Consider the following 18,596-nt stretch of genomic DNA (forward strand, 5'->3'; position numbering starts at 1 on the left):
ATGCGAGGAACCAGCGGCAAAACCATTGACGCGGCGCCAAGTCCGTAATGGCAAGGCCAGCGCGCACTGTAAGCGATACAGACAGTGACAGCTACCGTGGAGATAGTTTCACGCGATCGTCTGCTTTACTCCGTGCTGGCAGGCCATCTTCCCGGTGTTAATACCGGGTTCACTGTCAAATAATTTGTATCTCTACCTTGAAGTGGGTGTTATCTCCCTAGAAGCGCACCTTCGGCAATGGGTCTATTCATGTTTTTTGCTCTCTGGGATAATTTTCTGCCGTTTCTCAACATTTAGTAAAATCATCATGTATATTACACAACTGTACTAGTTATGTTATTTTTGAATGTCTATTTCGGTTAATTTCGGAGCATCTTGTGTCAAATAAGAACAAGCAACGTATAAAGTGTATACAATGACTATAGCTATTGGTTCTTAAAAGATTATTTATACATGCTTTACACATGTATTATGCCCAGAGTGTTAATCAAGGCAGTTTCATCGGGCGTGCCCGTCGGCAGGAAGCTCGGTGCACAAACTGTGCACGTTTACGGAGATTGGAAAATGGGTTGCGTGTGTTGGTCAACATTGTGTACGAGGGTTGGAACTTAAATAGTGGCAATTATTTATTCAGAAGTGATACAAAAGAGTTACATGTTTGCACCTGTTACTGTCCTTCAAAGAAGTCACCAGCGTTGTGTAGAACCCTATGCTAGCGGTGTGGAAGGCGTAGTATACCGTTATCAGAGCCTGTTCTGTTGATGGTGCGAATGGAGCGGTCTACTGCCTGTTGAATCTCTGGAACAGTTCTGAAGCGAATGTCACGAAGTGGTTCCTTCATCTTCGGAATCAAATCAAAGTCACAAGGACTTGAGTCCAGTGGGTATGGTGGATGGTACAGTACTTCCCAGTCCCATCGACCGAACAGAGCAGCCACAGCTTGCGCTGTATCCGCCCGCGCATTGTCGTGCAAAATGATGGTTGTGTTGCGCAGAAAGTGTCGCCGTTCTTTTGCAAAGCTGGTCGCAGGTTATGCTCCAAAAACGAACAGTAATACTGAGCACTGACGGTCTGCCGTGGAGGAACGTAAAGCGTTAGGGTAACACCATCACAGTCGTACACGAGAACCACCATAGCTTTCACTGTCCACTAACGCGGCAACAGCATGCGCTACTACTTCTTTAGAGACGCTAGGACGACCTGCCCGATGCATGTCTGCCACAGTACGGCAATGCCGATTCCCCGCACGCCTCTTCAAGACCTTGATGACACTGTCGTGCTGTACGACCTCTGTCACATTCAATCTTGATCCAGCTCCGTTGTTCCTATTTCGAAAACATAGTGACACCGTTTCGTTAGACCGCTCGCTCACAAATGACTGTGTTTCCCCTCGACTGTGCGCACGTCACCGGCCGTTGTTTGCCGAGCGGTTCTAGGCGTTTCAGCCCGGAATCGCGCGACTGCTACGGTCGCAGGTTCGAATCCTGCCTCGGGCATGGCTATGGGTGATGTCCTTAGGTTAGTTAGGTTTAAGTAGTTATAAGTTCTAGGGGACTGATGACCCTAGACGTTAAGTCCCGTAGTGCTCAGAGCCATTTGAACCATTTTGTGCGCACGCCGGTGACGTGGGACGGGCGAGTCCATTTGCTCACAGGTAAGGTAGGTAAGTCAACAACGTGTGCTGTCAGCGACAATAGTAGCTTCCAATGCATAGTGTATCCACAGCAGTGTTGCCACTATTTAAGTTCCAACCTACGTATAATAAAACCGGTTATGAGGAGACTTCGACCAAGTAAAGCACTGCAGCGGAATATGTTAACAGAAAAATTCAGTCTGAGTGAAAAATACTAATATTAATTACACTTCTGAAACAATACATTTCTTTTTATTACAAGAGACGAAATATTTGGAGTGAGACCTCATGCTGCTGCAAGACTAAGGACGCTCTTCAGTGTTGGGTCGTGAAAGTGGGACCTATCTGCAGCTTTTATCTTGTTCATAACGGAAAACAGTTGTTCAAAAAAATACGTAGAGCCAAACATGGAAATAATGTTAGCTACATTTCTGTGCAGCTTTGGGAACTCTCCTAGATCAAGATCACGGTACAATCTTAGCAAACTGGTTGTGATGTAATATCTGTGCGTGAGCGGAGTGCAGTTTTTCTAATCAGTGACTTTTAACTGCATTTCCGAAAGCGCGGTATCGGAAGATGGTGTGGTAATAATTTGAATTCGTTTTCTAGTTTACGTTGGTCTTTAAACCTGGTCGGGGAAGACTCATGTACTTCAACAATATTTTCTTGACAAGCCGCGAAATGCGAGTCTGGAGGTAATTGTAGCAATGAAAGGCTTTCGAAAAACGTTAGATTTCGTGTAGCGAGCTGCCTTTCAAAAAGATTTAGTTTCTCTATAAATGCGTTTACTTTGTAATGCATGCTAGTTATTAGCAGATCCTTTCCTCGAAGTGACAAATTTAAGGGATTTAACTGTCCCTTGGTATCAGTGAGAAAGGCCAAGTCTGCAACCCATTTGTCGTCAGTTAGTGCTAGCCGCACTTTCAGGAGTGCTAGTTCTGCAAGGTTCGCAGGAGAGCTTCTGTAAAGTTTGGAAGGTAGGAGACGAGGTACTGGCAGAAGTAAAGCTGTGAGTACCGGGCGTGAGTCGTGCTTCGGTAGCTCAGTTGGTAGAGCACTTGCCCGCGAAAGGCAAAGGTCCCGAGTTCGATTCTCGGTCGGGCACACAGTTTTAATCTGCCAGGAAGTTTCATATCAGCGCACACTCCGCTGCAGAGTGAAAATCTCATTCTGGAGTCATTTCCTTTCCTGTTCCACTAGGAAATAAAGCGAGCGAGAAGCGACTGTCTAGTATATGTCACCGTACGAGCTCTAATTTCTCGTATCTTATCATCTTGGTACTTACGTGCAATGTACGTTGGCGGCAGTAGCATCGTTAGGCAGTCAGTTTCATATGCTGCGTCTCTAAATTTTCCCAGTAGTGTTACTCGAGAGGAATGTCGCGTTACCTCCAGGGATTCCCATTTGAGTTCCTGAAGCTCGTCTGTAACATTTGCGTGTTGTTGAAATAAATAGTCAACATTGTAATCATAAAGTAATCATAAAGCATGAGAATATTTATTCAAGAAAATGGCAAATGGCTCTAAGCACTATGGGACTTAACATCTGAGGTCATCAGTCCCCTAGACGTAGAACTACTGAAACCTAACTAACCTAAGGACATCACACACATTCATGCCTGAGGCAGGATTCGAACCTGCGACTGTAGCAGCAGCGCGGTTCCGGACTGAAGCGGCTAGAACCGCTCGGCCTCAGCTGCCGGCATTTATTGAAGATTTTTATCGACAATCAATAATTAATATTTTGAAATAGACAAATCAGGTCGAATGAAAAAGTCTGGTTCAAAGTCGACAGGACTAACCAGTCCACAATTGCCTTTTACTAATAATCATCAAAAGAGAAGAAGCAGAAAATGTACTATAAAACTTGTTTGAATGTTTACGAAAATTCACGATTCATTATGTTAATGGCTGTATTGAATTAGTTTCCTGTTTCCTCACATTTACTGGCATGAATGAAACTGAAGAAATATTTATCGATCGCAGCGTTTTTTGTACTGCTTGTGTAAACTGTAACCCAGATTCGGCATGTGTACAGATTTTGGGAAACCTATTAAAACACATTCACATTGGTTGTGAAGACAGACTGTTAACAGTAACCGTTAAAACGGGGACTGCTGTCATCTCATCGGTTTGACGCTTTTACCTTGCAGACTTACCACGGGATGGCAGAGTACTCAACTCTGTAATTCTATATTGAGTGGTGTTTCCCTCCTGCCGTATTCGACCGTACATCTGTGAAAGAAATTACTTGTAAATTACGGATACAGAATTTTTTTCAGGTTTGGTGAGATATGCACTGAGCAGCCTGAAAATTACCACGGACGTACTATCGATATAAACCCGTCCAGGCTATAGCAGCGTCACCTCGCAAGGAATGACTGCTAGCCAGACTCACGTACAGTGCATCAGTGATCGCGCTGTCCGTGTGTAGAATGGGGAAGACGTGTAATCTATCTGAGTTTGACAGAGGGCAGATTGTGTAGGCCCGGAGACTCGGGACAGACATTTCGGAAACTACTTGACTTCTCGGGTGTTCGAGGAGTGCTGTGGTGACTGTGTTGAACATGTGGCGTAACCAAGGTGAAACCGCGTCCAGATGTCGTGGGTTGGGCGGCCATCCATCGTTACAGACGTCGGACCTCGTAAGCTGGGCAGACTGTTAAAACAGGGCAGGCGGCGAACTGTGGCGGAACTAGCACCAGACTTCAATGCTGTGCAGAGCGCAAGTGTGTCCGGAACACACGGTGCACCGAACACTCCTAACGACCGGCCTCCGCAGTCGACGACCCGTGCATGTGCCGATGTTAACACGACGACACCGTCAACTATGACTGAAATGGGCACGTGACCATCGGCACTGGACGTTGGCGCAGTGGCAGAGTCGTGCATGGACTGATGAATCCAGAAACCTCCATCATGCCAATGGGAAGGCGCGGATCCGTCGTCTTCCACGGGGAACAGCTCCTTGAAACCTGTACTGCGGGACAGAGACAAACTGGCGGCGGCTCCATCACGCTCTGGAGAACACTCACGTAGGCGTACATGGATCCATTGGAGCTCGTGCGAGGCACCATGACGGCCAAGGGGTATCGTACCCTAGTTGCAGACCCGTACGCCTCTTCATGACGATCATGTTTCCCGACGGCAGTGGCATTTTTGAACAAGATAACGCGTCGCGTCACAAGGCCGGGAATGTGATTGAGTGGTTCGAGGAACACAGTGGTGAGTTTGTTGATGTGCTGCCCCCCCCCCCCTCCTCTCCAGCCCCACTCTGCCCCCCCCCCCCCAACTCGCCAGATCTGAGCCCGATGGAACACATCTGGGATGTGATTCAACGTTGCGTCAGAGCTCAAGTCCTCCTCCTCGGAGGTTACGGGAATTAGGTGACTTGTGTGTGCAGATGTAGTGCCAACTCTAGCAACCTACGAAGGCCTCACTCCTTCCATGCTACACCGCGTCGCCGTTGTCCGTGCCAAAGGTGGACTCACCGGCTATTAGGTGGGTAGTCATAATGTCGTGGCTGATCAGCGTATAAGCCCCACAGAAGCTCATACGAACTAAATACACTATTGGCGATTAAAATTCCTACACCAAGAAGAAATGCAGATGATAAACAGGTATTCAATGGACAAATATACTAGAACTGACATGTGATTACATTTTCACGCAATTTGGGTGCATAGATACTGAGAAATCAGTTCCCAGGACAACCACCTCTGGCCGTAATAAAGGCCTTGATACGCCTGGACATTGAGTCAAACAGAGCTTGGATGGCGTGTACAGGTACAGCTGCCCATGCAGCTTCAAAACGATACCACAGTTCATCAAGAGTAGTGACTGGCGTATTGTGACGAGCCAGCTGCTGGGCCACCATTGACCAGACGTTTTCAGTTGGTCAGACATCTGGAGAATATGCTGGCCAGGGCAGCAGTCGAACATTTTCTGTATCCAGAAAGGCCCGTACAGGACCTGCAACATGCGGTCGTGCATTATCCTGCTGAAATGTAGGATTTCGCAGGGATCGAATGAAGGGTAGAGCCACGGGTTGTAACACATCTGAAATGTGCCAGTATGGCGATAACGAATACACGCTTCCAATGTGCGTTCACCGCGATGTCGCCAAACACGGATGCGACCACCATGATGCTGTAAACAGAACCTGGATTGATCCGAAAAAATGTTTTGCCATTCGTGCACCCAGGTTCGTCGTCGGGTACACCATCGCAGGCGCTCCTGTTTGTGATGCAGCGTCAAGGGTAACCGCAGCCATCGTCTCCGAGCTGATAGTCCGTGCTGCTGCAGACGTTGTCGAACTGTTCGTGCAGATGGTTGTTGTATTGCAAACGTCCCCATCTGTTGACTCAGGGATCGAGACGTGGTTGTACGATCCGTTACAGTCATGCGGATAAGATGCCTGTCATCTTGACTGCTAGTGATACGAGGCCGTTGGGATCCAGCACGGCGTTCCGTATTACCCTCCTGAACCCACCGATTCCATATTCTGCTAACAGTCATTGGATCTCGACCAACGCGAGCAGCAATGTCGCGATACGATAAACCGCACTCGCGATAGGCTACAATCCGACCTTTATCAAAGTCGGAAACCTGACGGTACGCATTTCTCCTCCTTACACGAGGCATCACAGCAACGTTTCACCAGGCAACGCCGGTCAACTGCTGTTTGTGTATGAGAAATCGGTTGGAAACTTTCCTCATGTCAGCATGTTGTAGGTGTCGCCATCGGCGCCAACCTTGTGTGAATGCTCTGAAAAGCTTAGCATTTGCATAGCACAGCATCTTCTTCCTGTCGGTTAAATTTCGCGTCTGTAGAACATCATCTTCGTGGTGTAGCAATTTTAATGGCCAGTAGTGTATGTAATGAGTGGCTCTGTAGTTCTGGAAACATGCACCTAAAATTGTTGGTACCCTTATACGATGTGGAAAACATTCTGATACCCTCAATACATTTGAGAATACCAAAATTTGGCTAGCCAAAGCACATAAAAGCGAGTAATGTAAGTCTTTGTATTGTGGTGCTCAGTAGCTTTCGAATAGTAAATATACGAGTGTCGTCCACAAAGTAAGTTCCGTTTGGTTGTACAAAACAAACGTGCACAGATACAGAGAAAATATTTATTGTACAAAAATCTACAACTCTTAAATCACTTTTCTACATAGCTTCCGAAATTTTGTAGCCACTTGTCACAGCGTGCCACAAGTTTTTGTATGCCTTCTTCATAGAAGGATGCCGCCTGTGTATTCAACAATGTGGTGACATGTTCTTTCAGCTCGTCATCACCGCTGAAGTGTTGACCACCAAGGACAGATTTTAGGTGTAAGGAGAGATGAAAGTCGGTAGGAGCGGGGTCCGGGCTGTACGGAGGATGATCAAACGTGTCCCAGTGAAATTCCCGTAACAGTTGTTAGGTCACATTCGCCTTGTGAGTCCGGGCATTATCGTGAAAAAAAAAAAAAACAGCTTTTGACAGTAATCCTCGACGTTTGTTCAGTATTGCGCGGCGAAATTTCTTAATGGTCTCGCAGTAACCATGTGCATTGATTGTTTGGCCTCGTGGTACGAAATCAATCAGCAAAATGCGTTTTATGTCCCAAAAAACGGTGCACATGACTTTTCGATTTGCTTAGGCTTAACCTTCGTTGGGGATGAAGTGTGCCCCCATTCCACTGATTGCCGTTTTGTTTCAGGGGTGTCGTTCGATACCCAAGTTTGATGCCCCGTGACTATCCGAGAAAGAAAACCATCGTCTTCTTCCTTGTAGCGTGTCAAAAACTGAAGTGCATTGTCCAGCCGTCGTTTTTTGTGTTGTTCAGTAAGAATTTTTGGTACCCAACGTGAGAAAAGTTTTCGAAATTTCAGTCTTTCAGTAAAAATTTCATGAATTAGTGATTGTGACATTTGCAGAATTTCCATAGCAAGGGCGCTAAGTGTAAACTTACGATTGTTCTTAATCTTCTCTTCAGTTGTGTGAACCAGTTCATCAGTAACCACAAAAGGGCGTCCATTTCGTTCTTCATCGTGCACTTGATCACGTCCTACATTGAAAAGTCCGACCAATCTTCTAACCATTGAATCACTCATAACATTTTGTCCGTAAACTTCGCAGATTTGCCGATCAATTTCCTTTGGTTTAACTTTCTTTGCATTTAGAAAACGAATCACAGATCTGATTTCACACGCGGCGGCATTTTCAATTACGGCTGACATTATAAGGAAGCACTACAAAGCACACGTCGGCAGCAGCGATCTGAAAATGGCATATATGTCTTCTACTTGAGTCAGAGTAACTGCCTCGCATGCTCGGAACTGCGATCGTAGCGCTGCCGCGGTTAGAAATAGAAACGGAACTTACTTTGTGGACGATCCTCGTATGACATTGTCGAATAGTGTCTGTTTTCCCAGCATTTCAATTGTGAACTGATGCTTAAAATGAACTTACTTTACTGCAGGTGACTGCTGAATTGAAGCATAATACGATAATGATATTATTCGATATGACGCTTAATACGTATAAGTGGCGTTCAGTGGTACTCTAAATTCTGAACCAGAAATATACTCTAGCACACAAACGATGATAAAGGTGCCGAATGGGATCCTGCGATAGATGTCCCAATCTTCTTGTACAGTTCGGCAATGGTTCTTGCAGGCTGTGGAGAACGAGTAAGTTCCCGCTTCCTCATGTCCCATACGTGTTCAGTTGGCGAGAGATCTGACGATCTTGCTGGTCAGGGCAGTTGTTGTACACCACGAGGAGCATTTTGCATCGCAGCAGGTGTTTGTGGACGTGCTTCGTCCTGTTGGAAAAGCACATCACTTTCCGAGAAAGCACATCAATGGTTGTAGCACAGGGATAACAACCTGTGCAATGTAGTGGGCACTGATTACTTTACCCTGCCGAAACACCAAACATGACGGCGAGTTGTAACTGGTGCCCCCGCCCCCTTCCACACCACGAGCTCTGGGGATTGAGACCTGTGTGTCGTGGGCGAATGCACTCCGGAATAGGGCGCTCACCGGGTCTATGCCGTACACCGGTCGGTATGCTCATCACTCGTATACACACAGAACCTAATCTCATCTATGAAAACAACAGAGCACCGTTCCACTCTCCATTTGACTCATTCACTGCACCAGAGTAGCAATGCTTGGCGGTGTCGTAGTGGCAGTGATAGCCTGACCGGCGGCACATGTGATCTTAGTCGTGGTGCAAGCAGACGGTTACCTATAGTCCTTGATGAAACTGCAGTTGAACCATGTGCCTGGATTTTTTTCCTCGCACCATTGTCGATTATGACGCGCGCCTGCTCTATACGGACATCTAGAAAGTGGTCCGCAGGTGTGGGAATGTTCCACAGGTCATTGCTGAAAGCAAATACACACCAGCGATACACTGTACCCAATCTGTCCCCAGCAATCCGCCGATAATACCACCCAGCTTGCGGCAAGTCCAAAATGCGACCTCGTTTAAATAGCTAAGTTGCTCAACAATAGTACGTACTCGTTGGGGGGCATTGTTGTGCCTTATAATGAATGTCGCTAACACTGTTCATCTCTAAACTCAGCGCAGTTAGTGCCTGCAGCGACGCAACAGACGGCGCACACACAGGCCTCTTGAGCGCCGTCTGATCGCCGATGACCGTAACAAGTGAATCACCAACACTGCAACCCCTCAGTATGTGTCATATTACACCCTGATGCCACTGAGCACAGTCCTTGAGGATATTATTTTTCCAGGAGTGAAGTCATCAGTCGGCATTTGGCCTGATATGAAGACACAACGTCTGTGATCGTACTCCTGCTAAATCTGCAACGAGTCTGGCACAATCATTTCGTATCACACTCAGAGTACACAAGGCATCATACACTACTGGCCATTAAAATTGCTACACCAAGAAGAAATGAAGATGATAAACGGGTATTCAATGGACAAATATATTATACTAGAACTGACATGTGATTACATTTTGACGCAATATGGGTGCATAGATCCTGAGAAATCAGTTCCCAGAACAACCACTTCTGGCCGTAATAAAGGCCTTGATACGCCTGGGCATTGAGTCAGACAGAGCATGGATGGCGTGTACAGGTACAGCTGCCCATGCAGCTTCAACACGATACCACAGTTCATCAAGAGTAGTGACTGGCGTATTGTGGCGAGCCAGTTGCTCAGCCACCATTGACCAGACGTTTTCAGTTGGTGAGAGATGTAGGGAATGTGCTGGCCAGGGCAGCAGTCGAACATTTTCTGTATCCAGAAAGGCCCGTACAGGACCTGCAACATGCGGTCGTGCATTATCCTGCTGAAATGTAGGGTTTCGCAGGGATCGAATGAACGGTAGAGCCACGGGTCGTAGCACATCTGAAACGTAACGTCCACTGTTCAGAGTGCCGTCAATGCGAACAAGAGGTGACCGAGACGTGTAACCAATGGCACGCCATACCATCACGCTGGGTGATACGCCAGTATGGCGATCACCGCGATGTCGCCAAACACGGACGCGACCATCATGATGCTGTAAGCAGAACCTGGATTCATCCGAAAAAATGACGTTTTGCCAGTCGTGCACCCAAGTTGGTCGTTGAGTACACCATCGCAGGCGCTCCTGTTTGTGATGCAGCGTCAAGGGTAGTCGCAGCCACGGTCTCCGAGCTGATAGTCCATGCTGCTGCAAACGTCGTCGAACTGTTCATGCAGATGGTTGTTGTCTTGGAAACGTCCCCATCTGTTGACTCAGGGATCGAGACATGGCTGCAAGATCCGTTACAGCCATAGGATAAGATGCCTGTCATCTCGACTGCTAGTGATACGAAGCCGTTGGGATCCAGCACGGCGTTCCGTATTACCCGCCTGAACCCACCGATTCCATATTCCGGTAACAGTCATTGGATGTCGACCAACGCGAGCAGCAATGTCGCGATACGATAAAACGCACTCGCGATAGGCTACAATCCGACCTTTATCAAAGTCGGAAACGTGATGGTACGCATTTCTCCTCCTTGCACAAGGTATCACAACGATGTTTCACCAGGCAACGCCGGTCAACTGCTGTTTGTGTATGAGAAATGGGTTGGAGACTTTCCTCATGTCAGCACGTTGTAGGTGTCGCCACCGGTGCCAACCTTATGTGAATGCTCTGAAAAGCTAATCATTTGCATATCACAGCATCTTCTTCCTGTCGAATAAATTTCGCGTCTGTAGCACGTCATCTTCGTGGTGTAGCAATTTTAATGGCCAGTAGTGTATAAAGATGCTACATTTACTTATTACGCATGAATTAAATGTTGTGTACGCCGACTTGGTGTTCCTAGGCCTTACTAAATTGTTTTGTACAAGGTGTATAACTTTGCTTCTTCCGTTTTTTTCCAACATTTGAGGCTTTAATGAAACAAATTGGTTACACATGTATCATTCAGGGTATTTTCTGTCGCTGGCCACTACTTTCTCCCATCTTTCGGGCAGTGCACGAATCCCGCGTCGAATTGTTCATCTTTTGAAGCGATCCACGAATCGATCCAATTTGTGACTTCTTCATGAGATCGGAAGTGTTGGTCAGCCAGGCCATGCGCCATTGATCTAAAGAGGTGATATAGCAAACAATGTCTGGAGAATACGGCGGGTGGGGTAGGAATTCCCATTTTAACGTTTCTAAGTACGTTTTGACCTTTTTTGCAACGTGGGGTCGAGCGTTGTCGTGCTGCAAGATCACTTTATCGCGCCTCTCGTTGTACTGCGGCCGTTTGTCTTTTAATGCTCTGCTCAAACGCATTAATTGCGTTCGATAACTAGCACCTGTGATTGTTTCACTTGGTTTTTAACACCTCATAGTACACGACGCCGAGCTGGTCCCATCAAATGCAGAGCATGATCTTGGAGCCGTGAATATTCGTTTTGACCGTCGACGTGGAGGCATGGCCGGGGTATCCCCATGAATTTTTGCTTTTAGGGTTATCGTAATGAACCCATTTTTCGTCCCCGGTCACAATGCGATGCAGAAATCTCTTCCGTTTTTGCCTCTGAAGCAACAGTTCACAAACACATAAACGCCGTTCAGCGTCTCTTGGTTTCAGCTCACACGGGACCCAAGTTCCTTCTTTCAGAATCATCCCCATAGCCTCGAGACGTTTTGAAATAGCTTGCTGTGTCACTCCCACTAATCGTGCCAATTCTTCTTGAGTTTGACGCGGGTCTTCACTCGGCAATGTCTCCCAATTCTGCGACTTCGAAAACGTTGTCTCTTCCACCCCTATGCCGGTCTACGACGTTAAAATCACCATTCTTGAAGCGCTGAAACCACTCACGACATGTTCTTTCACTAATAGCGTCCTTACCACACGTACCTGAGAGCATTCAATGAGACTCAGCCGTTGTTTTGTTCATATTGAAACATAACAGTAACACCTCCCGCAACTGACGAGAATTAGGCTCGTAAACTGATATTTTCAATCAAGAACAACTTTATGATGCAGACACAAATCGACTAATGTTTGAATGAGGTCGTGTTGACCGAGGTCCAAGCTAACTGCCTGACGTCTGTGATCTGTTTCTTTCGACCGCTACTTGCCGTTGTCACCACCTATCGGCATACGGCTGAAGCGAAGTTGTACACCTTGTATATTTCTGATTCTTACGGCCATGATTGCATTAGATTCAGCTGCCATGTGAGTAGAACATTTGTCGCTTTGAGTAAACAGAACATCGCCCAGGGTGTGGTTGTCTACACTTCACACAAATCCATGATCAATGAACAGTTCGCTGTGTACCCGACTAAATCCGGAGCCAAAGTGGGTGAACAATGGCCAGCTCGCCACAGAAACAATGGTCCAAGAGAAGAATGAAGGCGTCAGTGGATGTCCTATGCTCATGAGAAAATAGGTAAAACAAATCCGAACATTCAGCCACCCGAATCGAACCAACTAAGATACATACCGTGCTTCCTCAACCGTGTCAGAACTGGCCATGCCTTTGAGCCAAAGCGAGAGTGTATTGTGAGGAATGGCCGACTATGACGGAGGGCACCTGCGGAACATCGGAACAAACACTGGACCACATTTTGCGCTATTGCCCAATAAGAAAATTCGTGACTTTCTGTGAAGACTTTGCAGACGCAACACCTGCAGCAGTCGGGTGGCTGGAATCTTCGGATGTCCAACTATGATGGGAAATGACTACGTGAACGTCTTTTAGCTGTTACCAGTTCTCCAGCTGTCATTATTACCTTTGTATTTACTTTTTTACTGTTAAGATAACGTTCGGAAATGCAGCGAGTAACGTCTTAAACGATCATCGATATCGGTGTATGTCGAAGACGTCACTCGGCTGCATTCCAGTAAGTTATTTCAGCACTGTACATGCCAGAAGCAGCTCAGGTTTCACATACACTTTTACTTATTATCTTGTCTCATTTAATAATTTAATTTAGGTATTTGTAAACTATAATACTGTGAGCCAATCGCTAAATAAAAAAAATAAATCACTTAAGTCGAATTCTGAGATGTGCCTTCGAACAGCCGATGCTCAGTTTGCATTTATATCATTGTGCAATCGAACTCGTGCTTGTTCTCGTCTTACATCTTTATCGGTGGGATTTCAAACGCTTATCTTATATGCTCTTTTTGCGTTTGATGTTAGGATTAATTTCGGAAAGTGTTTAACATAGTCATTCAGAAATATTGGCAGTTACTATTTAATTTTAAAGTATGCCACGGGATTTTTTCTTCGGATTTTTTGCGAGCCGGGCAGAGGTGGAGGGACCGCTGTGATTTTAGTAGCGTTGGTAGTAGTTTGATTCCGTAATACTACTAACGGTGAACCTACGTTATCACAATCGGCATCCTGCTATTGGTATCGGCATATCGTAAATTTCTTCGGGAGGCTTACAGAATGTTCCCATATTACCCTGCGGTACATTTTCTACCAAAATTTCTCCATGTGAGCTTATTTTCCACTTTCAGTGTCAACACAGTTGAACGAAGCATAAAATAGTGCCTGATATTGAAGTAAGGATATTTAACGGCCCTCGAGAATTCACCCTTGCCCTACAATTTTTAAATAAACCGTATTTTCCTAATACGCGTAGGACCACCAGCTTAAATTACCTCTAGCTTTCGTGGAGCACAAAATGTGAGCATTGCGAGAACAGTTCTCCCTTTTAGCCCACAGTATCAGATAAGAACGTTACACTTCAGCAGCTGGGAAACAGACGAGCTAATGTTTGAGTTGCCAAGTAGCTAGTGTCTTTCCTTCTTTTCAGCGCCACTAGGTGGCAGGAGCTTGTGGGGCGGCGGGTTGGATTATTGTTGTTGTTTAAATGTAGAGTGTAATGTAGAAAAGATGCATTTCCCGGCTGATTAGCACCATATGTGGGGCGGCGGGTGGAATTATATATGTCGTTATTTAAATGTTCCTATCATTTATGCAGTCTTTTGCCGTTCTCAACACTGGCTCACTAACTACAATATTGGCAACCAGAAAGTGATTAGCAAAATGTGAAGCCTGTAATTAGAATTCCTAGTGCCCACTTCATCTGAGAAATACACTTATAGCTACAGCTTATAGCTCTGAGGAATTAGCAGATTGTCTGGGATTCATAATCAAAAACGATCCTGTAAAAACGTTCGCTATATTCTCAAAGTCACAAATAAAAAAAAAAAAGAATCCACACAATCCAACTACCAGAGCAGTTCAGAGCCTAATGCGCTGATGCAACTATAACTGTTCAAATTAAATTTTTAAGCGAATGCTCGCCATAATTTGATGATAATGTTCATCAAACGCCACGCTACATAATGGTAGAATGTCTCTCCCGCGGCGGCACGTGAAAATACGACATACGAAAACTGAAGATAGATCATTAAAGTCATCCCAGAATTAACACTTCACTCGAAAATGAGTTCATCGTTACGCGTATCCCGAGTAACTTATTACGGCATCCGAGGCTGTTTATAGCAATGATACCGACGCGACGCGACTCCCGGCACAGGTGGTGTGCTATTCAGCGTCTGGAGAGAACTGGGTCCTTTTTCTCTTGCGCAGCGTTCTTATATATAAAGCCGCGGTGCGGACGGCTAAGGGAACGCCTGATCAAAATTGCTCTCCCGACTAGCCGCTGGGCTAGTAATGCACCACTTTAAGTTATTGAATAAATCATCGCTTCCTTTGCTGATGGCCGATGAAGCTCTCAATTTAAATGTGCATTCAGCACACAGGTAAGTAATCATAATAAAAGTCTGACATGGCTAAGTCAAATATTTTGGGCGAGAGATTAATTTAATTACACTACAAGCAGTAGACGAGCTCTGAACTTGCCCTTTGGAGATACGCTATCGCTATAGTTTTATAGTTATTCAATTGAAACTTCTCACATCTTCATGAATATAGCGGATCTCCCTTCTACTTAAATTTAAACATCCTAGCCTTATTTATTCGCCTACTTAATCTATCTTGCTGCCTTAATTTCTAAGACAAAAACCAGAAAATCATGAATTTCAACAATAATTTTAATTTGTGAGATCCAGAATACTGTTTCTACTAAATTATTATGCAAAAGGAATCTAGATATAAATTTTTAAGTTTCTAGCTCTTTTCTGTTGCGCCAATGATTTTTACAGAAAAACGTCCAAATTTCGAAAATGATTAAAGTTATTGAACTGATATTCAACACATATTGATTTAGTGTTACTCCTGACATGCTAGAAACGTTTCAGGGTATTTACTTGATTTTTAAAGTATTGCGCAACATTTATGACGTCAGAGCTAGTTACAGCGGACTAGGCTGGCACGCAATGGAAAGACTGATGTGAATTTTATACGGCGTGAGTAGGCTGCTTCCCTACAAGCTGCTCTCTGCCTGTGCTAAGAAAGAAAATTTCGTAGGTTCGTAATTAAGGTTCTCGATGGAGCTGGTGTGACCTGCCTTCCTCGAACATCTGAAGCGGTGCAGTCTACTGTTTATAAAGAGGGATTAAAGTCTAGTGTGGTTTATACAGATCTCTGCCACAAGAAAATATTTTTTAGTTCCATAGAAAATAGTATAAATCGGGGACCGAAATATATCCACAAGACTGGCAAGCTAAGTATAAGATAAATGCACAGCATTCACTAATAATTCTTATGTAGTTTTTGTGTTCTGCATACATTTTTGTGATTGCAGTCGACAAGAGCGCCCGAGAAAGTAATCCTTTCGTTTGGAGGCACTGAATTTTAGACTTCATTGCTTCGGAAAGATTAGAAAATCGGAATTTAACCGTCCGGCCGTGGTGGCCGAGCGGTTCTAGGCGCATCAGCCCGGAAGCGCGCGACTGCTACGGTCGCAGGTTCGAATCCTGCCTCGGGCATGGATGTGTCTGATGTCCTTAGGTTAGTTAGGTTTAAGTAGTTCTAAGTTCTAGGGGACCGATGACTTCAGATGTTAAGTCCCGTAGTGCTCAGAGCCATTTGAACCTTTTTTTTTTTTTTCGGAATTTAACCTCCTGCTGCAGACGAAAACATTAGAGACGGATCACAAAGTCGGCTTAAGCAAGGGTGCCGAAGGTAATAGATTGTGGTCTATCTTTGAAAACCAGGGAGAATTATAGAAATAAAGATTTTGAAATAAGCACATCACACCTGTCTTGGGTTCATGAATATGCTGCAGCTGTTGTACTACTGAGTTCCCTCACGTAGTTTTTCATCTATCAGCTGGTGACTAGAGTTTGCATTGTGATTCTATTTGGACGTTAGAAATGTATGGACTTGAACAGTAGTGCTGTGCATGTTGTGGGTCGTAGTTCGATTTACTTCACAAATAACGTCTCTTTGGACGGCACTGCAGTCATTTGATAACACTACTTTCGATAAAATAGCGGAACTACAACTGTGCGAAAACAATTCGCTTATTCCATAGAAAAATGGGGGACCAAGTTGGAGATGACGTAAGTAAACCTATTATCATCTCTCTCTCTCTAAAAAAAGGAAGGATTTCACAAATTTGACAGAAGTGGGACAATTATACTAAGAAAGGGAGGCCATGACGTTCGGTTCACGGATTTAGTTCAAACTTCGGAATCTTTTAACAGTCCATTAGGAAAGTATAATGTTCAGGTAGGTAGGCGTACTTTATTTATTTATTTTTTATTTATTATTTACACGTCCAGTTCCGTAGGATCAAATTTAGGAGCAAATCTCCAAGGTCATGGAACATGTCAGTGCGTGAAATTACCATATAAAAGTAACAAAGGATAAAAATAAATTGTTTATAAACCCGAAAAAAGTCAAGCCATAAGTTTAAGTAAACGTAATCAAGAATTCAACAAGAATCAGCTTAATTTTTCAAGGAACTCCTCGACAGAATAGGAGGAGTGACCCATGAGGAAACTCTTCAGATTCGATTTAAAAGGGGGTGTATTACTGCTAAGATTTTTGAATTCTAGTGGTAGCTTATTGAAAATGGATGCATCAGTATACTACACACCTTTCTGCGCAAGAGTTAAGGAAGTCCGATCCAAATGCAGGTTTGATTTCTGCCGAGTATTAACTGAGTGAAAACTGCTTATTCTTAGGAATAAGCTAATATTGTTAACAAGAAATGACACCAAGGAATATATATATTGAGAGGCCAATGTCAAAATACCCAGACTCGTGAACTCGGGTCGACAAGAGGTTCATGAACTTACACCACTTACTGCCCGAACCGCCCGTTTCTGAGCCAAATATATACTTTTAGAATAGGAAGGTTTGCCCCTAAATATACCACCATACGACATAAGCGAATGAAAATAAGGAAAGTACACTAATTTTCGTGTCGAACGATCACTCACTTCTGAAACCGTTCGAACAGTAAAAATGGCAGCATAAGGTCTTTGAACAAGATCTTGAACGTAGGCTTTCCACGACAATTTACTATCTATGTGCACACCTAGAAATCTGAAATGTTCAGTTTCACTAATCATATGCCCATTCTGTGAAATTAAAACGCTACGTTTTGTTGAATTGTGTCTAAGAAACTGAAAAAACTGAGTCTTACTGTGATTTAGCGTTAGTATATTTTCTAGAAGCCATGAACTTATGTCATGAACTGCACTATTTGAAACCGAGCCATTGTTGCACACAACCACCTTTACCACCAGGCTAGTGTCATCAGCAAACAGAAATATTTTAGAGCTACCTGTAATACTAGAGGACATATCATTTATATAAATAAGGAACATGAGTGGCTCCAACACTGATCCCTGAGGCACCCTCCCCCCCTCCCCCCCTACTTCACCGTACCACACTCAGACCCCACATCACAGCCATCCTCAACATTGTGAATAATGACCTTTTGCTGTCTGTTGTGATAGTAAGAGGTGAACCAATTGTGGGCTACTCCCCGTATTCCGTAATTGTCCAACTTCTGGAGCAATATTTTGTGATCAACACAATCAAACGCCTTAGTTAAATAAAAAAAAAATATGCCAAGCGTCGAAACCATTTATTTAACGCATCCAGTACCTCAAAGAGAAAATAGCACTTTCAGTTGTTAAACGACTTCTAAAGCCGAACTGTACATTTGATAGCAAGTCATGTGATACAAAATGATCAATTATCATTACATACACAGCCTTTTCAATAACTTTTGCAAAGTACGTGTCGAAGTGAAACAATTGAAACGCAATACCAATTTCGGTAATATCGTGAGGAACAGTGCCACGGAGAAGTGGCTTTCCGTGCATCCGAGTGCTAACAGAGTTGCTTCAGCGTGCGAGATACCGTTTGATTCAGTCATGCTTCCTCGGCTGTGCTCTGCAACCCTCGGATAGCATAAATTTATTTGATTAACTGTTCTAAAACTGTAGGTCGTAGACCCCTGGCATTCAGAGACTCTCCCATACAGCCGGCCGAAGTGGCCGTGCGGTTAAAGGCGCTGCAGTCTGGAACCGCAAGACCGCTACGGTCGCAGGTTCGAATCCTGCCTCGGGCATGGAT

The 18,596-nt window shown here is 44.7% G+C and overlaps 1 protein-coding gene and 1 non-coding gene across 5 annotated transcripts in view; both read left to right on the forward strand.

Annotated features, from left to right (window-relative positions):
• Window positions 1–18,596, forward strand: part of LOC126458529 (uncharacterized) — a 293,197-nt gene that overhangs the window by 142,428 nt on the left and 132,173 nt on the right. The gene's annotated exons all lie outside the window — the stretch shown is intronic.
• Trnas-cga (transfer RNA serine (anticodon CGA)) lies at window positions 2,664–2,738 on the forward strand. The gene has a single exon. It is a non-coding gene; the product is annotated as a tRNA-Ser (tRNA).

This window comes from Schistocerca serialis, chromosome 2 (genome assembly GCF_023864345.2).
Source record: "Schistocerca serialis cubense isolate TAMUIC-IGC-003099 chromosome 2, iqSchSeri2.2, whole genome shotgun sequence".
Lineage (NCBI taxonomy): Eukaryota > Metazoa > Arthropoda > Insecta > Orthoptera > Acrididae > Schistocerca > Schistocerca serialis.